This window comes from Dipodomys spectabilis, unplaced genomic scaffold, assembly GCF_019054845.1.
Source record: "Dipodomys spectabilis isolate Male_0828 unplaced genomic scaffold, ASM1905484v1 ptg000527l, whole genome shotgun sequence".
NCBI lineage: Eukaryota > Metazoa > Chordata > Mammalia > Rodentia > Heteromyidae > Dipodomys > Dipodomys spectabilis.
This window is the reverse complement of record NW_024871204.1, coordinates 616080-642418: the sequence shown is the minus strand read 5'-3', so window position 1 is coordinate 642418 and position 26339 is coordinate 616080.

The window sequence follows — 26339 nt, the reverse complement described above, 5'->3', positions numbered from 1 at the left end:
TCTATCTACTATTCTTCAATATAGTAGTGGACTTTCTAGCAAGAGCAATAGGCAAGAGAAAAACATAAAGGGGATCCAAATAGGGAAAAAGTAAAACTATCCCTTTTTACAGATGAAATGATCCTGTATATAAAGGACACTATAGCTTCCTCCCCCATGTTAGTAAAGGTGATGCTAACCTTCAGCAATGTAACAGGGTATAAAACCCAAAACAATCAGTAGTTTTTCTGTGTTACCAACAATGTGAACATCCACGCTGAACTCCAAAACACAACCTCATATGTATTAACCTCAAAATCAAATCAAATCTATTCAAAACAAAACAACAACAACAAAACTAGGAATTAATAAATTTAACTAAAAATGTGAAAAACCTCTGCTCTGAAAACTTTACAACACTAAAATAGGAAATTTAAGGAGATTCAAGGAAATGGAAAGTCTTTCAATGCTCCTGGTTGGAAGAATTAACATTGTGAAACTTCAATACTGCCCCCAAACAATTGACAGTGCAATACCCATCAAAATCCCATCAATATTCTTCAATGCAGTAGAGAAAGCAATCTGAATGTAATAAGAAATTACAAAATTACAGATGAACCAAAGGCTTAGAAATGAAATCATGGGCAATTTTACACACACACGCACACACACACACACACACACACACACACACACACACACACACACAATGGAATTCTATTCACCCATCAGAATGGATGACTTTTCACCAGTCTTAAGGAAAATGAAAGGCTTGGGCAAATTATACTAAAAGAAAGGAATGTACACTCAGAGCAATATAGTTTTCATAGATTCATTCATTTATGGTAGCTAGAAGGTGCCTACAAATCTACAAGTACAAGACAAATTCTACATCGTCCCAGATAGAATGGCCATTTTCAAGAAAACTGACAATAGCGAATACTGACAGGGATGTAGCCAAGTGGGAAATTAAACTTGTTCAACCACTCAGGAATGCAGTACGGACGTTCCTTAAAAGACTAAACATAGACCTCCCTTAACACCCAGTAATTCCTGTCTTGGGCAGTAATCCAATAAGTAACAAGCAAGCTCACATGAAAGCTACCAGCATAACTATGTTCAGGGCCCAGACCCAGAGTTCAAGGACTGGAAAACAAGTTACCACTGATGGTATTTTTTCCCCAAATAGGAACCTTTTTTTTGAGGTGGGGGGATCTGGTCATGGGTCCAGAACTCTGGGCCTGAGCACTGTCCCTCAACTCTTCAGCTCAAGGCTAGCGCTCTACTACTTGAGCCACAGCGCCACTTCCAGCTATTTTCTTTTTGCTTATGTGGTGCTGAGTAAGCCAATCCAGGACCTCATGCATATAAGGCAAGCCCTCTACCACTGAACCACCTTCCCAGCCCCAAATATGAATCTTTTGACATAAGATACCAAATCATTCTATTTGTAGCAGCTAGGATAGGACTTAAATGTAGTGGGTGATAAAATCGCTTCTTTATTGAATGTTAGAAAAGATGTATGCAGTACAAGAAAAGGGAGATTTGTTGTTGTTGTTGTTATAGGGGCTTGAAATCTGGGCTTGGGCACTGTCCCTGAGCTCTTCAACTCAAGGTAAGGGCTCTACCTCTTGAGCCACAGTGCCATTTCTGTTTTTCTGGTGGTTAAATGGAGATGAGTCTCTGAGACGGCTTTGAACTACAGTCCTCAGATCTCAGCTTCCTTAGTAGCTAGGATTAGAGCTGTGAGCCACTGGCACCAAGCTAAAAATGGGAGACTTTTATAAAATAAAATCTACCTCTTCACCTGTGTCTAAACCTCAGATATCACTATTAGAACACTTCATCGTTGACTCATTTCATCAGACATTTGTAAATTTTCTTTTTTCCTTCATGTGAGAATATTACAGTCAATATCAACTCAGCTGTGGGACTGGTTCAATTGTATGGTAATTGCTAGCACCTAAATCAAGAACATTTAGATCAAAACAAATGAATCCCTCATTTGGAATAATTGTTTTCTCTTTTTATTACAAATCTGTGCTTTATTACTTCCTAATGTGATAATGGAACTCCTAACAGAGTGATGATATTTTCTTTTTCTTCAGCAATTGGCCTTTTCCCACATGTGGTCAAATATTTAAGAATTCAAAGATTTCCATTGACAATTCATTAAGCTGATGTCTAAGAAAATGTGCATTTCTGGAATGTGGTCTGCTGTCTTGTTCTTACATGCACAGGACTTCTATGATTTATTTGTTCTACAAGGAATACTATTTTCCAATCTTTGTGTGACCAATTTTAATCTCTCTGATCAATCTTTCTGACCCTCTCTCTGGAGTCTCATTTCAGTCTGCCTCATCAAAAATATATTATTTATCAACTAAATTACTCTCAGCTTCTGTTTTTTGCCTGACTTCATATAGGCTATGATAGCAGCCTTGACTGGCAGTGCTTACTGGAGTTATTTGTTTGTTTGTTTTATTTTTAGAGGTCTAGGATTACTCTTTGATGTATTGGCTTCTCTGGGCCCCAGTGATCCGCTGGCCTAGAGTCAATGGGTTTTTCTCCTAAACATACAAATACAGCTGACTAAATTCCTGTTTTAATTGTCTCAAAATGTGGCAATCTGGCTTCCTTGGAAATCCAGCAATAATCCACTGTAACCACTTACAGAAATGGTCTATCAAGATGACTTTTCAATGTTGACTGTAAAAAATGTTCATTTCCAACTCACCACCATAAAACAGATCACATCCCTGGGAACAAAATTTTAGAAAGAAGGATCCCCTTCCTTCCTTCTCTTATGATATATCAAACCATAATATTCTGCAGTTGTGGCCAGCCTGGAGCACATTTTCGCAAGAATATTCTGTAATGTAAAAGAGGATCAACTATCAAAATAAAGGTGAAAATACTTATCTACTACAGACGGATTTATCTGGTTTATATCTGTTGTTATTTTCATTACTAAAAACACATGGATAATTTATATTGGGATTAGACAAGTGGCCAAGGATTAATGGAATAAACATTGAGTTTATTTTCATATATCCAATATAATACACTTATCCTTTTATAGAAAATTAAATCCAACTGTAGAAACAATGTCAGAAATATAAAATAAGCCTTAATACGTATAATCAGGCACACGTACACCATCATCTACTCAGAAATTCATTCTGTCTATAAATATTTATTTGGTACAAAACAATAAAAATTTAATTAATGAATATGACTTTTATGTATCATCTGAAATACTCCTTGTGTCTATAATTGCATATAATTGTATAGCTGTCACCTAGACAAGAATTTAACATGCATGTAGAAATCAAATTTCTAGAATATAAGCTAGATGAGAGGAGACATACCCTCATGTAATGTGTGGTGAATTTTTACAATTCTGAACCGTTCCACCTAATACCAAGAGTCATGTGCAATAATTTATTATTTGATGTTAAGATGATTTCTAAGTGCAGAATACACTTAGAATTATTATATTAATTCACAGAAATGAAACAATAATGACATATTATGTGTTAAAATTCTAATGCTTCTCAATTTTACAATTCATAAAATATATTGTTAAAATTAGTTTCACTTTCTTCTTTTCTGTAGGTGCTGAAATTAAACTTATATATTTAACATTGAATATTAAGAAAGCAATAATAAGTAACCTACTATTAAAATGATATACTATTAAACTGTGATTTGAATTATATTTCTAACAAATTGTGATGTAAACAACATTTGTCATTTGTTATTGTTGGTCCAAGTCATCTCTTCACCTTAATTTTTTAGTTTTCTATTTTATCTCTGTTGGTTTGCTGATTGTGCATTTTGTTTTCCCTTTTCAGTGACTGACATTAGGCTGTAAATCTGTATGCTAGTTTATTACTTCCTAAGGTAAAGTCAAATTATTGCTCTCTGCAGCTGTTCTACTCTATTGTACTACAGTACTTCTCCCACTCCCATCTCCTGTATTGCTGCTCTCATATATTTTATTTTTATTTAAATTTGATTGTCAAGGTAATGTACAGAGGGGTTATAGTTACATAAGTAAGGTAATCAATTCATTTCTTTTCTAATTTTTTTACCTCTTCTCCAATGTCTCTCCCTCTTCACTGCCAACAACCCCCCCAAGATCATTTCCAACATGTTGTCTTGTGAGTACATAGTTGCATAGGTTCCCCCTTTGTCTTTTGTCTCACCATTTTATTTTTTCCCTTTCCTTTGTCTAGTTCCCTAGTTCCCTAGTTTTAATACCCAGGGTATGAAAATCAAATACAATGACTACAGGGGATAAACCATTGGTGGGGAAAACACAAAAGGATGAAAAGAAATCACGTAGTACTTTAAGAACAACAACAACAAAGAACATGTCTTGGAGTTCATTTCACTTGGAATCACCTTATAAGGTCATATGAACATAGCTATTGAGTTATTCTGCTCATCTAATAAGATTATCCTTATGTGCACAATAATGCTCCCCTTTTTACCCAATAATCCCACTACTGGGCATTTAACCATGTGACTACAAACAAGACCACACTGAAGCTACCAGCACAATTATGTTTATCACAGTATTATTTACCATAGCTAAGATATGGAATCAACCCAGATGCCCCTCAGTAGAAGAATGGATCAAGAAAATGTGACACACACACACACACACATACACACATACACATACATGGAATACTATGCTTCCATCAGAAACAATGATACCACCTTATCTGTAAGGAAATGGAAGATCTTGGAACAAATCATATTAACTGAAGTAAGCCAGATTTAAAGGAACATAGGTCTCAAGGATTCCCCTTATTTGTAATAATTAGTTTACTTCAAGGAAAATTTCCTGTATTTTAATTTGACATTTTGTTCTATGTTGAGCATACATTATTGCTATATTTTTTGTTATTATTTCCTTTTTTTGAGGAGGCCTAACATTTATTTAACTAATAAAGTGAAGTATGTAGCCACTGTATCAGGTGTAATATAATGTATCTTCTTAATATTTTTTATTGTGAAAATACCGTACAGAGGGGTTACAATTACATGGGCAAGGTAATGAGTACATTTCTTATCAAGCACTGTTGATTCCTCCTTTGTTTCCCCTTGCCATCCTATCAATCCCCCTGCCCCGTGCCAAAGCTGTAAAGTTCGATTTTTGACATAACATCTTGTACATCTCATTGTTGCAATGGGTCCACCTGTATCCCTATTTAAACAATTTTTTCCTTCCCCTCCACAAATTATACCTACATCAAATACAGTGGAAACCAGGGGTTATACCGTAGGGGAGGGACATACAAACCAGCACAGAAATATCTTATAAATATTTTAGAAACAATAGCAAGAAAGATTAAAAAAAGAGTTCTTATCTTGATGTATTTTCGCCTAACATCAACTTATCTGACCATTTCTGCTTGTCTCAGATATATACTAGTTATTATAAATAAGGGAAACCATGGGACCTATGATTCTTTGTGCCTAGGTTATTTCACTTAATATAATTTTTTTCAAGTCTTTTCATTTCCTGACAAATGGGGCAACAGGCAGTTATACTTAAAGGCTTATGTTCCTCTTATCCATTACTGAAGGAAGAACAACTGAAAGAGCAACCCCTACGAGGAAGAACAACTACTTATCTTCATTCCTATGTAATGCCAGTGTTGTCCTCTGTATGTATCCTCATGTTGTACATTACAACTCTATACTTGGTCATCCTGTATATCTACTATCTTCTACATAGTGACCTAAATGCCCCAGGAATTCCACTTTGCTTTACTTTTTAAAAAATTCTCTCTAAATGTTTGAGGTTGGTGTGTGTGTTTGTGTGTGTGTGTGTGTGTGTGGTTTACAAAGATAAAGAAGACAGTATTTTTCTTGATATGAATACATCTTTTAGGTTATTGTAAGTTGTGGCTAATGGGAAAAGTCTCTTGCTATTTTAAGTATGAAACAGAAAAATGTATTTGTGCATGCACCACAGTTGCTTTATTAGTCTGTACTTGAACACTTCGATTTTTATCTTGGCTGTTGTTGTGAATAATGTGAATAATAATGAACTACAGATATATTTATCAGTTACCCATAGAGAAATAATCACATGATCGGTGGATCAGATGATATTTCAAGTTTGCATTTCTTAGAAAACTACATACTACTTTCTATAATGAGAGTACTAACCTGTATTATGACCAAGAGTGTAGAAAATCTCCCTTTTTCTACACTCTCACCAACATTATTAACTTCTTAGTTTTTTGAAAGGGCATGTTTTTACTATGTTTAGTACCCCTTTTTTGAAAGGGCATGTTTTTACTATGTGTAGTACCCTAGACTGGCCTTAGACTCAAATCCCCTTACTCCAACCTCTCAAATGCTTGGAATTACAAGCCTTTACCACCACACCAGGTTCCTCTGATTTTTTAATGAGTATAATAGTTATGAAGTAGTATCATATTAATTTTGAATTGCATTTCTCTAAGGACTTCTGTTCAGAAAGCATTAAACCAGCATAGAAGTGGTATTAAACATAACTTTATAAAGCCACTGGCGGTTTTCAGGCTATTGGAAAACATGTCTATTCAGAACTTTTGTCCATTCCTGTACATGTAAAAGATTGTAAAAGATTTGCCATTTCTTTACCACAAATAAACCAACAAGTCCCTCATCAGCGCTTCCAATGGAAGGTGTTGCAACTATATGACAGATATATGTTGATAAGGCCTTAAAACCTGTTAGACAAAAATGGCCTCACATTTATATTTCTCATTATATGGATGATAATTTATTTGCAGGACCAAATATGACAGAATTAGAATTGGTGTTACAGTGCTTAATCTCTATATTTAAAGATTTTGGATTAATAATAGCAGCTGGAAAAATACAAAAAGATACGGTGGTAAAATATTTAGAATATGTTGTTTCTAGACAAACAGTGACACCTCAAACAATATCTTTACGACGTGATCAATTACATACCGTAAATGATTTTCAAAAGCTATTAGGAGATATTAATTGGAAGTGAATGGCCTTCGGAATTCCTACTTATAAATTACATAATTTGTTTTCATTGTTACAAGGGGAGCCTGATTTACATAGCAAAAGAACTTTAAGGAAGCTGAAAGAGAATTATAATTTGTAAAACAGAAAATAAAAGTAATGTTTTTACATCACTGAATCAACCCATAAATTTATATATTTTGGATACATAAAAATACCCAACAGGAATTATAGGACAAAATGAGCTACCATTAGAATGGATTTATACAAGGCATGGATTTACAAAAAATATTATGCCTTATGAACAACAGTTGGCAATTATTATTCAACAGGCCATGCAATGGGTATTTACCCTATCGGGGTATGATTTATTTGAAATTATTTTTCCTTTGCTAAAAGACCAAGTAGAATATTTGTTAAACATTTCTGAAATGCTATAAATAGCATTAGTAAATTTTACTGGGCAATTTTGCTACCATTTTCTCAAAGGTAGATTGTGGGATTGCTTGCATAAACAACAATTCGTCATTAATGATATAATTCCCAAGACCCCTAATCCCACTGCTCTTACCATTTTTACAGATGGCTCCAAAAAAAGACAACAAATAAATATTGGGTACAGACAACTACTTTAGCATCAGTTCAACAAAATGAACTTTTTGCTATTATTAAGGTGTTGCAAGATTTTGCGTGAGATATTTATATTGTTTCTGATTCTGCCTGTGCTGTAGGAGTTGTGACAAATGTAGTCACTGCTGTTACATATTCATCTAAACCCCAGATAAATCAATTATTTAAACAATTACAAGCATTACTGTAACAACTTAATGCCAAAGTGTTTGTAAATCACATTAGGGCTCATTCTTGGTTACCTGGGTACCTTGTATATGGCAATAATCAGGTTGATAAATCAGTCAGTTTTGCTTCTGCTGAACAGGATCATGCTCACTTACATACAAATGCTGGCTATTTACATATGCATTATAAAATACCTTATTCTCAAGCTAAACAAATTATAAAAAGGTGTCCTATCTGCAGACCAATGCATTTGAGAGTTGTACCTGCTGGAGTAAATCCTCGAGAATTACAACCTAATGAGCTCTGGCAAATGGATATAACCCATATAAAAGCCTTTGGCTGTTTTTCCTTTGTACATGTTACAATAGATACTTATACCAAATTTGTTTGGGCTTCTGCCCTTACGGGAGAAACTATTAACCATGTAATAGAACACTTATTGGAAGCTTTTGCCATTATGGGAGTGCCTACCAAAATAAAGACTGATAATGCACCAGCCTATAAAAGTATCAAATTTAAAAGAATTTGTGAACTTTATGGTTTGGTACATATTACAGGAATAGAATATAACCCCCAAGGACAAGCCATTATTGAACGTGTTCATGGCACACTAAAACAACAAATTAAAAAATTAAAAAGGAGGAAAAGGTGGATGAAGGTATGGATATGTTGTGGTTTTCCGTGTAAAATTAGTTAATATTTTGCACAAGGAGATATTTTAACTAGAGCTGAGCGCCATTTTGAACAAATATCAGAAAAATCTTATTTAAATGTTACTGTATGGATTAAGATTACATTGGACACAGAATGGCAACTAGGAACATTATTACATAAGGGGCAATGATATGGTTTTGTGTCTACACAGGATGGCAAACAATACTGGCTTCCTGCCTGATGGATACAGATGCAGCCAGTGAGGACAGCCCTGTATCCTGTAAGGAATCGGCCGCCAGTTGAGGAAGAAGAAATCCCCACTGCCCACCTGGGGACAGGTTAAAAAGTTGACTGGAGAAGGACAAAAGATGTTACAACACACTGGTAAACCTGTCATGGCCGAGAACTTGTTCCTGGCCATGTGTGCCCTGTTTGTAAACTCTGCCCATGCTAATGCTAATGTAAGTTATTGGGCCTTTGTTCCTAACCCTCCTTTATTGTAACCTGTTGTTTGGGGAGACATGGATATAACTGTCTATACTATTCCTGCTGTTTTATCTCCTCCTTGGAATAATTTGACATTTTACAGTAAGGATGATGGCAGCTTTTTTAATTTTACTTACTATTCTCATTCCTTGCCTGTTTTTCTGGAGCCTCCTCCATGTTTACTTATGAATTGACAACATTGGGTTTTACCTGGGAAACACACTTCCAATTCTAAAACACAGCTGCAGCGATTAACTACTTAGTCCATTAATAGTAGCTGGGAAAGAGTCACCTTTGATGGCGAGTTATCCTTACCAATGTGCCCTGATTTTACTTATATTGATTTAAAATATCAGCCTTTTGTGTGGCAAGAGTGTAGAGGAACATTTGGAAAAACGTTCAATAATTTTATTAATTGGGGACCTTTTGGACAGTTTATTAACACTTGTTCAGAATGGAATATTACTAGATGTGATTTATCTAATGTTACTAGGATGCCGGATGCCATTAATGGATCGCTTACTGGAGCTCGATTGATGGCCTGGGGAGATGGAGGCATTGCAGATGCTCGATGGACTTTCATGGTTGCACCCACTGCTGTTCAGATTCATCTTTGGAAGGTCGCAGCGGAGCGGAAACCCATGATGCTATCAAATGGATTGTTTTCGGGGACAGCTGATTCTGGGTCCACTTATAATTTTATTTTGTACAAATGTTATGATGTAACTGCTTGTGTACCTCGCCTTATGTATTTTTAGTGGGATATTTTACATTTCTCCTACTATTTCTTGTTTTAATTGTTGCCTGTATTCTTGTGTTAATTCCTCTCTTAATTTTAATGACAGTGATAGTATTATGATTTTACAACAAAGAACTCATATTTGGCTACCTGTTAAATTAGGAAGAGAATGGTCGCAAAATACTTTGGATAATGTTGTTATTGAACTTTTTACGAAACTACTAAAACATATAAAGCATATGATTGGAGCCATTGTAGCTGTGATTTTAAGCTTAATTGCTATTACCATTGTTGCTGTGGTGTCTGGAATTGCCCTACACACTTCCTTACAAACTAAACACTTTGTGGAAGAATGGCACCGGGAGTCACATGAATTGTGGGTCTCACAGGTAGAAATTGATGCTCAATTACAAACACAGATTAGTATTCTTAGACAGTGGGATGGTTAGGAAAAAAGTTATTGGTTGTGGAAAAACAGTTATTGTTAAAATGTGATTGAAATTTTACTACCTTTTGCATTACTAATGTAAAATATAATGAATCTATTCAAGATTAGAATTTAATACAGCAGTATTATCTACTGCTGCTCAATTGATTGCTTAGTTACAATTTAATATACATGATATTTTTGTTAAACAATTTGCAAATATGACACTTCTACTATCACTGATGCATTTATTAAACATTTGGTAGGGTTGGATCCGAAAGGAATACTACAAACTATTTCACATACTACTAGTGGTCTGGAAATTATGATTGTTATTATTTTGTTACACTGGTACTGTTATATTTCATTTTTATGAATCCAATGCAAGCTTCTATGATAACACTGTGAAAAGCTTTACTTTTAAAACAAAAGGAAATAGGAAATTGTGAAGAATCAGGGTCTATGTTGAAGAGGCAGAATGATCCAGGCTCTAGCCTCAGGATTATCTGAGGACTGTGTTTGAGAATTAGGAAAGCTCTTGGCATGCCAGGCTAGAGAGGGAAAACGTTCTCTCTCCCTATCTCAAAACACATGTCACAGACTCCAGGGAGCTGAGGAAGTAGCTCTTCTGCTTGCTTAAACATAGATGAACAGCTGGTCAAACATTTTCCTGAGACTGGAAAAGAGGTTTGAGCTTGCTCTAAAATAGTTTAGATAATAATATACCAAGATATTGTCTCATAGGTTAAGTAAAAATGTATCTGTTGAAATTTTTTGTGTGAATGTCTTGTGACTAAATCTTGGCAAAGATCCTGCTTGCTTGTCTTTAAATACCCACTAACAATATAGCACAGCATGCAGTGGCAATTGCTGTTTGCACTCTGCATCCCCTGTGTTCTGGTGATTTCGTGACCCTTACCCAGGGACCCCAACGCACTAGACGTTGACTCTCCATGACTGACCAAAGAAGAGAAAAAATATATATATACACACATATATGATGCGATGAATTACATTTAAATATAAATGAATATTTATGGTACACATTTAAATATAATTAATGTATATTTCCCTTATATAAACATATTTACATATATAAGATCATATTATATTTGTATGTTTATAAATTGATTTGTAATTAATATCCAAAGAGTACATCTGAAGATTTGGGGGAAAATTAGAGTTTCTAAAGGCTTACTACTGACTCATCATACTTCCAAGCAATTTTTCCACTTATTACAATTTCTGGAGTATTAAGATTGGATGATTATGAAACAGATTAACTGTTTTATTCCTTATGATTTTGGAATAGAAACATCTACTTACTTGGTATGAAACCTACAAAAATGTAATCTGGAAATCACACTCCACATACTAGACATATACATCAATTTAGCCACTTACAGGTATGAAACCTTCATTTGAATCCTGTATCTCACATAAATTCAGTTTCCTTAGAGTCAGCTACATATAAAAACAAGCAAGCAATTTCATGCTCACATACATCACCACACTCACATGACACGCTAAATGAATCACGGTAATAGGTAATAATATAGATACTGAAAAAGAACACCTTTTCAAATGTAATTACATTTTATTTTTTAGATATAATACATTATTGAAATAGTTATAAAAGAGCAGTTGAAATGACGTTTCAAATACTAGAGTGCCTGCCTAAAGACCATGTTTCTCAGTCCAAACCTCATTATTTCCATTCTTCTTTCTCCCATATAAAAAACATAAATAACTACAGAATTAAGCTACATGTTCCTTAATCATTAATTGAATAAAGAAATTGTAATATATATGCATATATACACAAGATATATTATTTAACCAGACATAATAATGAAATTATAGCATTTTAAAGAAAATAGATAAAACTGCAAACCTTCATATTGAAGCAATAAGCCATACTATGAAAAACAAATACTAGATTTCTCATATGCAGACTCTAGATCTAGAAAATAAAATGGCCGGGCACTGGTGGCTCACGCCTGTAATCCTAGCTACTCAGGAGGCTGAGATCTGAGGATCGCGGTTCAAAGCCAGCCCGGGCAGGAGAGACCATGAGACTCCTATCTCCAATAAACCACCAGAAAACCGGAAGTGGCGCTGTAGCTCAAGTGGTAGAGCACTCGCCTTGAGCTGAAGAGCTGAGGGACAGCGCCCAGGCCCAGAGTTCAAGCCCCACGACCGACAAAACAAAAAAAAAAGAGAAAAGAAAATGAATGACTAAGGTATAAAAGATGGAACTGATTAAATTCAGAAAAAAGTAAGAGAGGAGATAAAGGGAAATATTGTGGAGTATACATTTTCAAATAGTTTATGTTAGTATGATGGCATAATAAATGTATAAAAATAGGATTATGAAATTAATAAAATGAATAAAATTTAGCAAGCTACATTATATGGACCTATGTGTATAACATAATAAAATACTATAATAACATAATAACATAATAAAATAGCAAATTAATATTTGCTAATAAAAAGACAAAAATTAATTCCTGTTGTTATAGATTTATATGTTAATTTCCAATTTTTGTTCAGTTTTTTCCCTGATAAAGTAAAAGGAGAAATTGGTTTTGCTCCTTTAGAAAGACAATCTTGTCGATTTAGCATTAAAATATTCTAGTTAGTTGCTGTCAATGTGAAATTGTTCAATCCAATTAATTATTATATTAGAATATTTTCAATACACTTTTCAAAATATTATCCCTATAAGTATATACTTTTTGCTATATATTGAATATGTTTTCATTACTTAATCGCTACATACCATTTTCTGAATGTAGTTTGGTATATGCAACTAGGATATGTTATACCTGACATGGAAATCAATTAATCAAACAGTTTTTATCCAAAAAGCCTATAATGAAATAAAGAGGTAAATCCAAATTATTTATATTTGAAGACAGTACTTGGTTAGTCTTCTTCTCACATTCCCATTTCCTTTCTTGAGAATAATACACATTGTAAGGAAATGATAAGAATGTTTTGGGGAAATAGGTTGACTTTAAACCAATGAGTTACTCTATGCTGCATTTTTCTTTACTTTATATTCGGAAAAGCTAAATTCTTACCTTATCATTTTTCTTAGGCTTTATACTCAGGTTTAATCTCTGATGAGTGACAAAGATATAAACATTTTTTAACAGTGATTAAATTTAGGCTGAGGAACCTAGGGACAACTATACTCATGCAGATATGCCTCATCAGTCATGAGACCATGATATCAAAATGTTAACCTATGGTTACTGAAATCATGCTTATGAGATTCTGTGTATTATAAACAGTGGTTATTAGCATTTGTTTTGTAATCAACATCATTTCATGGGTTAGGAACTGAAGTGAGACATTATACTCAGAACAAAATTTAAGGAAGCATCCAAAATTAGTTACCAAGTTATACACTATTTAACAAAGTGTTTTAAAAATGCAAGCTAAAGGAAATAATTTATGGGAAAAATTATTTAAAATAAATACAGAATTAGTATGATTGATTTTTCTTATACGCCAGTTTGCAATACAGCTTGCATGATAATTTTTCGGATTATATGTTTAGTTAGGTCTTGATATGTAGTTGGAGAAGTTATGTTCTTTCATATCTTATTTGTCAGATCAAAGAGGAAATGAATTCCACGCCCGAGTCAAATCCGTAATAATGTTACAGTTGTATCCTGCTACTTTGCCAAAGTTTCAAATCAGCTCGAGTAACTTGAGTCTTTTTTGGATATAACCAATTAGGTGTGCAATTTTGTTAGTGCTAGAAAGATTTTGACCACCATTTATTAAAATAATATTTTTTCCAGAAACTACTTCTATTCTCTGTTTTCATTAGATTTTTTATTTCATTTATATCATGTGTTTATGGTTTCCTTTAGGTAAACCACATTCAGTCTTCTACACTGTAATTTAGAGTAGTTTTAAATTATGTACACTCATGTACGCTCCTCAATTGCTATCATTTGCACATTTTGTTCTTGTTAAATCAGTAGTTAGTTCTCAATATGGATACGATTGGACTTATTCATTGCGTTTCTGAAGTTTTCAAGTATGTCATGCTGTCTGTGATTTGATACTGTAGCATTTTTTTCTTTTAAATATGTGCAGATCTTACTTCACATACAGTTACTTTTATTTTAAACAATTTGATCCATTCACGGGATTTGCTATATTACGTTCATCTAGATGAATTTAATTACAAATTAACACAACCTTATTTCTGAGAGACAGTTATCCTTATACTCTACTCAAATTAACATGTATTTGATGTTTTTGTACTTTAAAAATCTGGGTATATCATGTTTTTGTTCCTGGGGGAATTCCAATCTCTTGATTGTTTTTCCAGCTGTGGTGACTTCAACATATGTGTGCATTTTATTTCAATTGTTTTGTGTCTAAATTTTGTCTCATATAACACAAAGTAGAAAAAGAATCAGTGACTTAGACCTTTTCCACATAGAATACTAAGAGAGACACTTGAAGTTTTGTGACAACTGGGACCAGGGAGGTCTTGTTAGTGGAAGATGAGGGAGAATAACAGATAATGTTTGACGTGATTTGAATTCTGCCTCCTCTTGCCTCATTATTTCCAATGGTAATAATTTTGTCTGTATGAACTCAGAATTTTTGGTTTATTTGAGACACACTACACATTCTTATTGGATTTTAACTCTAAAATCTTCTTTCCTTCATTAAAAACCACAGATGTGAATTTATAATGCTAAAATAGTATCTACTAATTTATATGAAATTGTTCAAGCTATTTTCTATTTTCACTTCACATGATATGCAGTATAGAATGTAATAATAATAATGTGAGTAGTATGAAATAATTGACTTTGGAGAAAATCAATTACACTGGATTTTTGTGAGATACTTAGTAATAGTAAAAATTATATTTGTTTCTATTAAAAAATTCCCAGTTACATCTAAAAATAACTCATAGTTATAAACTAATGTTGAAAAAATAGATTTTTTTATTGGAAAATGCGAGAAGTTTCAATAAGATTACTTGTTTAAAATTGACTTGGATCTGGGATTTGGTGGTTCATGCCTGTAACCCTAGATACTCAGGAATCTGACATCTGAGGATAGTGGTTCAAAGGCAGCCTGGGCAGAAAAGTCTGTGAGAAAATTGTCTCCAATAAACCACTTAAAAACCAGAAACAGCACTGTGGCTTAAGTGGTACAGTGGTAGCCTTGAGCTGAAGAGCTGAGGACAGTGACCAGGCCCAGATTTCAAGCCCCACAACTGACAAAAAAAATTGACATGGACTTGGACTTTATTATTTCATGATTTTTTATGAGTGGTTGTTCAGTGAAAATGTAATTAGTGTTTATATTTTGTGTTGGCATAAAATGAGCCTACTATTGTGTTAATTTATTCAAAAAAACTCTGATTATATGACAGCATAAATTTGATGGATAATGATTAAAACCAGGTTGTCTTTCTGGAAAAAAATATTTATATCACCCCCACAAAAAGAAGTACAAAAGAAAATATATGCCAAGAGACTTATTCTGTAAATCATAATGGACTAATATTCTGTTATTGGTGAAGATGTTGCCATTTGATTTTAGTATGCCACAGAAAGGCCTATGTGTGAAAGAAAAATGGCTTTCCGTTCCCTCCCAGACTGTGGAGAATACCTGAATAGTTCTTCTGGAGATTGAGTTCTTCAGAGTGAAACCCATGAAAACATAGCCTCTCATCTACTTTCTTCTTTTATATTTTAATCATTCTAGGTCATAAACATTTCTCTTTGACATACTCCCCACCTTGACATAGTCTTGCCACAGGCCACCAAAGCAATAAAACCAACTGAACATACACTGAAATCATCAAAATTGTAAATCTGAGTCAGCCTTTCTGCTTAATACATGGACAATATCACTTATTATGGTAGGTTATAAAGCTAACACAGAAGTCTAGTCTTTCTAACAATGTAGAGTACATAAAAATGTGCCTCATTATAAAATATCTAACTCCTTGTTGTATTTTGTGGTTTTGTTTCTTTTGATCCTAGGGCTTAAACTCAGGGTCTGGATGGTGCTTTTGTGGTCAAGGCCAATGATCTACATACAATTTGAACTGGAACTCCATTTGCCCCTATGGTTAATTGGAGATAAGAGTCTAAAGAACTTTCCTACTCTTGCTGGCTTCAAATTGTAATCTTCAGATCTCAATCTCTTAACTAGCTAAGATTAAATCCTTGAACCACCAGTGCCTACCCATGTTGCATATTGTGTGAAATTCCAATTCTCAGCATTGTACAGATGTTCCTACCACAATGTAAAAAAACCTTAAAACATACTAAGTTTATTTGTAAAGTATATTATGAAGAAAGAATTTTCATCCTTTAAAAAAATCTATGCAAAATCTATGCTAACTATTGATATTTTACTGTACCTTTCCTGCAACCAGTTTGATATAATTTAATAATTGTCAGGTCAAGTTTCTCTATATTCAAATGGAGATTTACTATTTCATGCATGCAAATAAATGTATATGTATACATATCTATCTATATATCTTCCAATGTGGATCATCAGATTTGATACTTAGCTTTGTTTTGCTGTTCAGCAGTTGAACCTGGTTGGCTCATTCTGTGACAATATCTGTGCTCATTCTCATCATTCCTTATTTACCACACCGTCAGCCTTCTAAAATCAACCTCATTTCCTGGAAAGGGTGACCAATCAGTCCAATCCACAGGGTTGTAATAAAGCAAGCTTTAAGAAAGGAAGTTAACATGAAGTGACAACTACAGAATTTCTACAGAGACTTAGTAGGTTATCAAAATAATATCTGACATCTTTCCATTTCTGCCTTTCTTCTCTTCTCATACTTAAGAAAGCATTGACTAACACTATAAATAGATTGCATTTATAACTTAAGGATCAATTTTTTTCCAACCTGCAGCCTTTTTTCCATGATTTTTGACATAAACTTTTGGGAGATTTTTTTGGATTTTTATGAGATTCCATCCAAAACAAAGCCATGTATATCAAGTAAGCCAATGTTTTCAACTCAGAGTATTAAACAAAAGAGGGAGAAATTTAAGGTTAGTTATGTATGTTAATCACAAATATAGGCAATATCAAGATATTTTCAAATAATGTACTTTTACTGGATAAAGTGGCTCAAATCTGTAATCTTATCTACTTGGGAAACAGATTAGAGATTCCAGTTCCAGGCAAGCCTAGCACAAAAAGAAGTTTCAGAAACTCTAACCATTTGCTGGGTGCAATCTTTTTTACTTGTGTTAAGATTACCACAGTCCAGTCAGGCCCAGGCATAGTGATACTACCTCAAAATAAGCAATCCAATAACAATCTGCAGGTATGGCAGTAGTAGAAATGCTGTTTCACAAGTACAGGGTTTTGGGTTCAATCCCCCGGTACCGCTAGGAATTTAAGTGTGTGCCAGGGTAAGAATTTGGCATGTCTGAAGTCAAGATTTCATACTTCATACTTCTAATAAAACCTTTACCTCTCTTGCTAATTGTTTTACAAGTACAACCATAACTTCTGTGTCCAAACCAAATAATTTATTATTAGAGATTTTCTTCTATCCATTAAGTAATCTGTTATGTGTTGGATACTGTCCCACTGACATCATACTGAAGATCAAAAACCCATTGCCTCAGAAAGTGACTGCATTTGGAAACAGAATCTCAAAGGTAGCATTTAAGTTGAAGTGTCCTCCAAGAGAAGCAGAAGGCCTTGAATATGCCAAGGAAAGAGGACTCAGAAGAAAACAACTCTGACCTAGGAGTTCTAGTTCCACAATCTCAGAGGCAATGTATTTACAATGTTAACACTACCCAATCTATGGTAGTTTATTATTACAATTATTAGAAAACATGTGGAATCTATAAGACATGAAAAGTCATTGATTCTTGGGGTCCATGACTCATCTCTATAACGCTAGTGATTAAGAAGGATGAGACTTGGAGGATAATGGTTTTCAGGCTGGTAGTAAAGTTCATAAGGTTCTATCGCCAATTAACTACAAAAATCTCTGGGCTGGAGACATGGTTCAAATGGTAGACTGACTACTGTTAGCAAACAAACAGAGCATGAGGTATGTTGAAGCCTAATTGGGAAGAAAGAAAAATTCCTTAGAAGAATAGTATGAGAAACAGAGTTATGAATAGGAAAGCAGAACCAAAAGAAATGAACTTATTGATACAGACAAAGCTTCCCAATGAAATATGGCACGAAATGTAGTATTTAGGGTTTTCCTTCCAATACAGTTGAAATAAAGGTATTTTGACAATGAAACTAAAGTGTAAAACTGTATGCAATAAATAATCACATTACTCTTATGTTTCCATAATTTAACTGGTTTTCCTACAAATTTTTAGAATACTGTAGCTATGAAAAAAATCAATAAATATTGCTTTTCCATATAAGATTACATATTCTTGCAAGTGTTGTCTAAAATTGATCTACACTGAAAAGATTGCCATTGATATCTTTCTGATGATTGCAAATGTTTATAATTTCAGCTGATCTTTCACAAAACTCATACCCCAAACATAACTTTTTAGATTGTTCATGCAATCATATGAACACAAACATATGGCGCAAAAAGTTAATTACTTTTATCTGCTATCATTAATGTAGTATACCTAATAGAATTAAATATATACCCTGAGCATAATAAGATTCTTCCTTCTAAACACAGACTTGCAGGCACACACACAGACACACACACACACACAGACACACACAAACACACAAACGCACAAACGCACACATATTTATCACTCTGATTAGGTTCCTTACATTGGGTATCAGACAATGTTCTAATAACCAAACTTCCCTGCCCAGACATAAAATACACTCATAATTCCACACATACAAAAACACCAGATCATTCAAAATAATGAGAATATTTAACAAACCACTCAGCTCCTGAGCCATCTATTTCCTGATTTCATTCATTCATGATGATGCATTTTTCATATCATGTTTAAAAATCTTTTTGAGTCTCTCTGATTAGCAGATAAAAATATGCTATAATATAATAGGAAATGTAGGTAAAATTACTTGTCCCTAGATAATCTTTAATATCTTATCAAGGACTTCTGTTAATTTCTTGCAGATTCTTTTTCTGGTATTTTGCTCTAATGTCTAATATTAAATTACAAAGTACATGCCATATTCCTTAATTCATTTTTCCTAAAGGTTATGCTATGGAGTTGAATCTGATTTGTTTGCTGATTGTACATTAAATTTTCTCAAAAACTGGAATTATTGTTTATGTTCCTCCTAAGCCATTTGAAATATCTAAAAGAACTGCAAATTCACCTTGGCAATGATTTGTGAATGGCAGTAATGGTTGTGGGGAGATGAAGGACTTGAATTATCTAGAGTGCCTTAAAAATGGCACTGTTATTTAAAGGGCTGATCGTTTAGTAAGCTTTTAAAGTGTGGTCTTCATATTTCATCTAAGAAGATAACAGTATGCTTTTCATCACATTCTTGCATGCAAAGTAGTAGAATTATTTCCTTTGCACAATTTATGCCCTGCTGCTACTGTAGTGAAACCAACAAACAACTGCAAAGCTGTGTTAGCTGCACTATATTTTGAAATTTTCTTCCAGTAGCCCTAGTGATTTTAGCCCAGATTCATGGGATAGTCACATATTCCACAATTACAAAGCACCACAATACACAAAGACCATTTCAAAATGAGGTTCAATTTTTATGTTTGTTGTTTCCTTTCTTATTGATTGTCTTTTAAGGAGATAGGGGCTGATTATTTCTCATTATTATTCATGTGACTGAAATACATTTACCATATTTTTTTTAGTTTAATTTTATTTTATTTGTGAACATACTGTACAGAGGGGTTACAATTACATGAGCAGGATAATGCGTACATTTCTTACCAAGCATTGCAGCCTCCTCCCTTTGTTTACCCTTCACATCCCTTCCCAGCCTCTCCCCTCCCACCCCAATCCCAATCCTTCTCCTTCCCCCCTTCCCCCCGCCCCGACGTTGTAAAGCTCGTTTTGGACATGACAACTTGTACTTCTCATTGTTGCAACAGGTCCACCTGTATCCTTAAAGAAATGGTTTTTCCCCATCTCCTCCATAAGTTATACTGACATCAAATATAGTGAAAGTAGGGGTTATACTGTGGGGGAGGGACATGCGAAGCAACAAAGAAATAATCTTATAAATGCGTTAGAAACACATGCATGAAAGAAAAAAAACATTAAGATACATATCTAAGGGTTCCTTTTCCTGACATCACATTATCTGACCTTTTCTGCTTGACTCATACATATACTAGATATTGCATATAAGTGAAACCATGGGACCTATGTTTCTTTGGGCCTGGCTTACTTCACTTAATATAATTTTTTCCAAGTTTTTCCACTTCCTAACAAATGGGGCAATGTCATTCTTTCTGATGGAGGCATAGAATTCCATTGTGTATATATACCACATTTTCTTGATCCATTCATCTACTGAGGGGCATCTGTGTTGGTTCCATATCTTAGCTATGGTAAAATTTACCATATTTTTGAAATAAAATAAAGAGATATAAAAAAACATATTTAGTCACAAAATAAAAGTAAATATTTGAGTGATTCTTTCCATTCTAGTCCTGTTCTCAGTTATCTTCAAATAACATTGAGATGAGCAAAGCATATGTGTAAATTGACACGTATTAAGCACACAGGACACTGGAATCTTTGGGCTTTAATTTCTTTATCCAGTTCACCTAGAAAAGAAAATTATCACATGTTTCATGTGTTAAGTAATCTCGTTAAAATAAGTTATATTAATTTTATCAATAGCTCTCATAACTTATGGAATTGATGCATTGCAATTGTATTTGATTTATTACTTCCACTAAATTAATATTACATATATTTTACCTTTTTGCACATGAAGTTATTTAATTTTTTGGGGGGGGTCCAGTCGTGGGGCCTGAACTCTGGGCCTGGGCGCTGTCCCTCAGCTCTTGAGCTCAAGGCTAATGCTCTACCACTTGAGCCACAACGCCACTTCCGGCTTTTTTCTTTTTGCTTATGTGGTGCTGAGGAATCGAACCCAGGGCCTCGAGCATGCAAGGCAAGTGCTCTACCACTGAGCCACCTTCCCAGCCCAAAATTATTTAATTCTTGAGGAAAAAACTTTCCTGTTTTTCATTTTGGTTGCCAAAATGGAACTATTAGACATTTTGAAAATTTAACTTTAAATCTAAACCTTCAGATTTCACTAGGACTTGTCTTGTGTTACACATTTAATGTTAAAATAAAAAGCATTATTTAAATAGAATGCAAACTTATAAGTTATCACACTTCAATCCCTGAATTGACATTATGATAAACAATAATTATATTTATATAACATGATTTACATAACTGAAACAACTATGAGATATGGAAACAGAAGACTTCTTTTTTGTTTTGTGTCTGATGTTGTTGTTTATAGTTTGTGATGATTCTGTCTTCTTTACCTTATGTCTGGTATATTCATTTTACGTCTTCAAGAAGGTGGAGGGTGAGCACAGAGCTTTAGGGAAATCGGTGAAAAATGGCAGCAGTGGAGTTCATTGAACATTGATGAAAGTGAACGATCTAACACATGGGTGGGGACAGTAGCTTAGGACTGGGAACAAGTAAAGGAACTGAAGACATTCCATAAAAGGAAATGTACTCATTACCTGACTCATGTAATTATAATCACTCTTAAAGCACCTTAATAATAAAAACAGAGTAAATCTATTTAAAGGCAAACAAATCTTTGTTTATTAGAATCCTAGTAGTTTGTTTTGTTCACTGGTTTGAGCGGTTGAGTCTATCTCTGAAAATAGCTACACTGACATTTATTGGGCAAATTTGTGAGCTACTAGAAGATAAAAGTCAATTATGATTATTTGTATGTATTTTGAGACTCTGATTCATGTATTACTTTAATCTAATTTGTATTATTTCTGTCTACCGGTTTTTGGTTTGGTTTGTTCCTGTTTTTCAAGGACCTAGTGGTGCATCATTAGTGTTGCTTCAAGATTGTTCTAGTTTGTTGAGGCACATACTCAAAGCTATAAATTTTCCTCTGAGTATTGCCTGTGTTCTTGTGTCCCAGAAGAGGCAGTATTTTGTGTGTTCACTTTCACTGATTTCCATAAACGTTGAACTTCCCTCCATATTCCATCAGTGAATCACTAATCATTTAACAATGTGTTATATTGTCTCTGTGAGTTTCAGAATTTTCTGTGATGCCTTTTGATGTTGATATCTAATTTTATCCCAATGTGGTCTGTCAGGATTCAAGGAGAATTTCATTTTTATTTTTGAATTTCACAGATTTTCCTTGTGATCTAAGATATGATCTATTTTGGAGAACATTCCATGAGTTGCTGAGAGGAATATATATTGTGATGCTGCTAAGTTAAATAATCTGTAGAAATCTGTTAGTTACAGCTTGTCAATGCTGTTATTTATCTCTAAAGTTTTTTTGCTAAGTTTTTACCTTAATGGCCTGTCCAGAAGTAAGAATGATGTGTTCAATCAACCAACAATCTGTTTGGATGCGTGCATGATTTTAGGGTAAGTGGTACTTGTAGAAAATTTAGGAGCTCTAGGATACAGGGCATTGATATTTAGAATTCTTCTTTTGTTGTTTTTTTTTTTTTTTGGTCCAGTCATTGGTCCTGAACTCTGGGCTTGGGCACTATCCCTCAGCTCTTCATCTCAAAGTGAGTGCTCTACCACTTGAGCCACAGCGCCACTTCTGGCTTTTTTCTGCTTATGTGGTGCTGAGGAATCGAACCCAGAGCCTCATACATGCAAGGCAAGTCCTCTACCACTGAGTCACATTCCCAGCCCAGAATTCTTACATCCCCCTGATGGAGACTTTTCTTTATCAATATTTAAGGTCCCTCTTAGTCTCTTTTTACTTTCATACCACTTTTAATTTAAAGCTTATTTTATCTAATATTAGCATAGCTACTCTGGCTTGTTTATGAGGTCCATTTTTAATTTGTAAAAATGATGTACAGAAGGGATACAATTACATAAGTCAGATAATGAGAACATTTCTTTTTGAACAGTGTCACCTCTTCCCTCATCTTCTCCCAGTTTTTCCCTTTCAACCTCCCTGCCCCCAAGTTGTATAGTTCAGTTTTAATGTAGTGTCTATTGAGTAGCACTGCTACATTTGTTCACCCTTTGTCCCACCATTTCTGTTCCCCCTTGCACTTTTCAAACTTACATATAAGACCAAAGGTGCAAAAAAAAAAAACAGCTTCAGAAGACAGAAGGAAAAATCAAAACAATAAAAGAACCCTCATTATCATTTCTTAAAGGTCATTTTGATGAACATTATTTTATATGATAATATTCACATAGCTATTGAGCACTTGTGATACTCTCCAAAGAGCATCCTCCTTTGAGCTCACTGTATAAATGTTTAGAATCTTTTATAATTTATGATGTCTAAGTGTAATGTTTTCTCTTTTACCACCCAACTGTGTTTTACTTGCAGTATTATAGGCACATTCTAATACAACAAATGAGGGAAATCAGACAACCTATATTTCTTTGAGTCTTTCTTTCTATAAATTTTGTTTTCTAAAGTTTCTTTCTATAAGTTTGTTCCAAGTCTTTCCATTTCCTCATGAATGGTGTAATATTATTTTTTCTGGATCAATGGAATTGCTTCATACTGAAGTTGTTTCTTCATAGCAAAAGAAAAGTTAGCAGGATATAAAGAGAACAGAATGGAAGAATATTTTTACTAGCTAAGCATCAGACAAGGGTTTTCATAACTAACCCATAGTTAGAGATCAATAAGTTAAACCCAACAAAAATAAACCTTCAAACAAACAAGAACCCAATTAATATATGGGATAAAGATTTAAAGATAACTTCTTAGAAGTAGTAAGAATGACAAATATACACATCTCTCTCCATAAAAGAAATGCAAATCCAAACACAACTGAGATTCATCTCACCCCTGTTACAATGAAAAAACGAACAATCACAGATACTGATAGGGTTGTGGCCCAAAGGAAACTCTATTACAGTGTTGGTGGGAATGTAATCTTGTTCAACCACTTTGGAAAACACTATGGAAGTTGCCAACAGAACCGAATAGAGAGCTACCTATTATCCAGCAATTCCACTTAAGAGCATTTATCCAATAGAGCAGAAACAAGGCCACACTGATGCTATCAGAACAAACATGTTTATGTTACATTATTTTCTGTAGCCAACATATGGAATCAGCTCAGATGACTCTCATTGTAAAAAGAGATCAAGAATTACATATGTATATATGTATTATATATACATATAAGTTATATATATATACATATATATATATAATTTTATTGATCCCTAATCACAAGTATGTATGTATATATATGTGTGTATACATACATATATGCATACATATATACATACATAATGGAGTTCTGTTCATCCATAAGAAAGAATAATATAGCACCATTCTTAAGGAAAATGAAACACTTAGAAATAATCATATTCAGTGAAATAAAGCAGACCCAGAAAAACTTAGGTTGCATGATTTTCCTCATTTGTGGTAGGTACAAGGTGCCTATTAATGTAAAAGTAAACACACTGGATGGTACAAATGAATTATCTGCAATGTCAGAGTTCATGGAGAGTGAAAATACCCTAAGTTTCTTAAAACACTAATTAAAACTCAACAAAATAATTTCCAGTAAATATGTACTGCAAGAGAGGAGGGGGGGGGCAATTTGACAGGGGTAGGAAATTGAAGGTGAAAAGGATAGAATACAGGCAAGAATCCATTGTTTACTTCCCAGAATTGAAATATACAAAGGAAGGCATAGTGTTAAATGAGAGTGAAGATGTTGAATTGATAACACAATTCCAGGTGCATTGTACACATAAACTGCTTTGTTAAAGGGCAAGTAATTCGATAACATAATATTGAGATACATAAGGATTGTTGTTGATTGGGAGGGGTGGATGAGAATGTTTAAAGTGATGACATTGATCAAGATGCACTGTATCCATATACTGTTTCAATGAATGGCAACTCCTTTGAACAACTACTTGAAGATAATAAAAAAATTTGGAAAATTAATTATGATAAACTGTTTAGTGAATGGCAACTCCTTTGTACAACTACTTAAAGATAATAAAAATATTTGAAAAATTAATTATGATAGTTGATTAAAGTTGAAACTCAATTTAATTCCCATTTAAAAATATTTTTAACCTGGGGACTTGGAGAATAAATTTCAAATAATAAAATATTATGAATCCTTTTTTATCAGAATTTGTGATATTTAACTCAAACTACTGTGCTTTTTGTCAGCCATTGGGCTTTTATAAGTGAATTCTTCAAAGTATGTGGCATAAAACCATCCGAAATATATTACCCATATTCTAGAAGCTTGAACATTGATTATAAGAATGGTTGTTCAAAGCAATTCCTTGTCTTATGGGGTTCTACTTTCTGGTTCATCTTAATCTATTTGCTGGACATACACATGGCAGAGTAATTATATTTGGCTCCTTTTATCAGGATCATTATTGTAGTGTCATCTCTGAAAGGCTGATTCTAATGTCACCAGAAAGGGAAATAGAATTTCAACATGTGTAACTGAAAGGAATTACATCGTCCAATACACTTTGCAACTTTTGCTTTAACTCAGTGTAGTGTATCATTAGGATATTTTTTCATAGAAGATAATAACTTAAGGACAAGCTTATATCATGTGACTTATGTGAATGATTCTTCTTACAATGGGAATAATTATCGTGATTGTAACGTGAAGTATGATAGTTTAGTGCCTCTTGAACCACATCTTATGTAGCCATGTAAACCCATGTACAGCTTTTCTAAGGTCCTTCTGATGTATTTGAAAATCTCTGATGAGTTAATTGCTTTCAGAAATATGCATTTGAGACAACAAATACAGATCTCCTTTGATTGTAATTACTTTTTACTATTAGGCCTCCCACAGACACCAAAATCAGAGGATTCTAATTTCTCTGATAAAGTACATAATAAAATTTTTATAATTAATATAACATGAAGAGTGTAATATTAATAGCATTATAAATACAGTATTCACATTATATAATATATTAACATCCTTTGGTTACATCAATTTTTAAAATATTTATAACTAAGTGTAAATTGTTTGCAATGTACAGAAAATGAGAAAAAGATTCGCATACATATTACTACAGATGCAAACAGATTCAC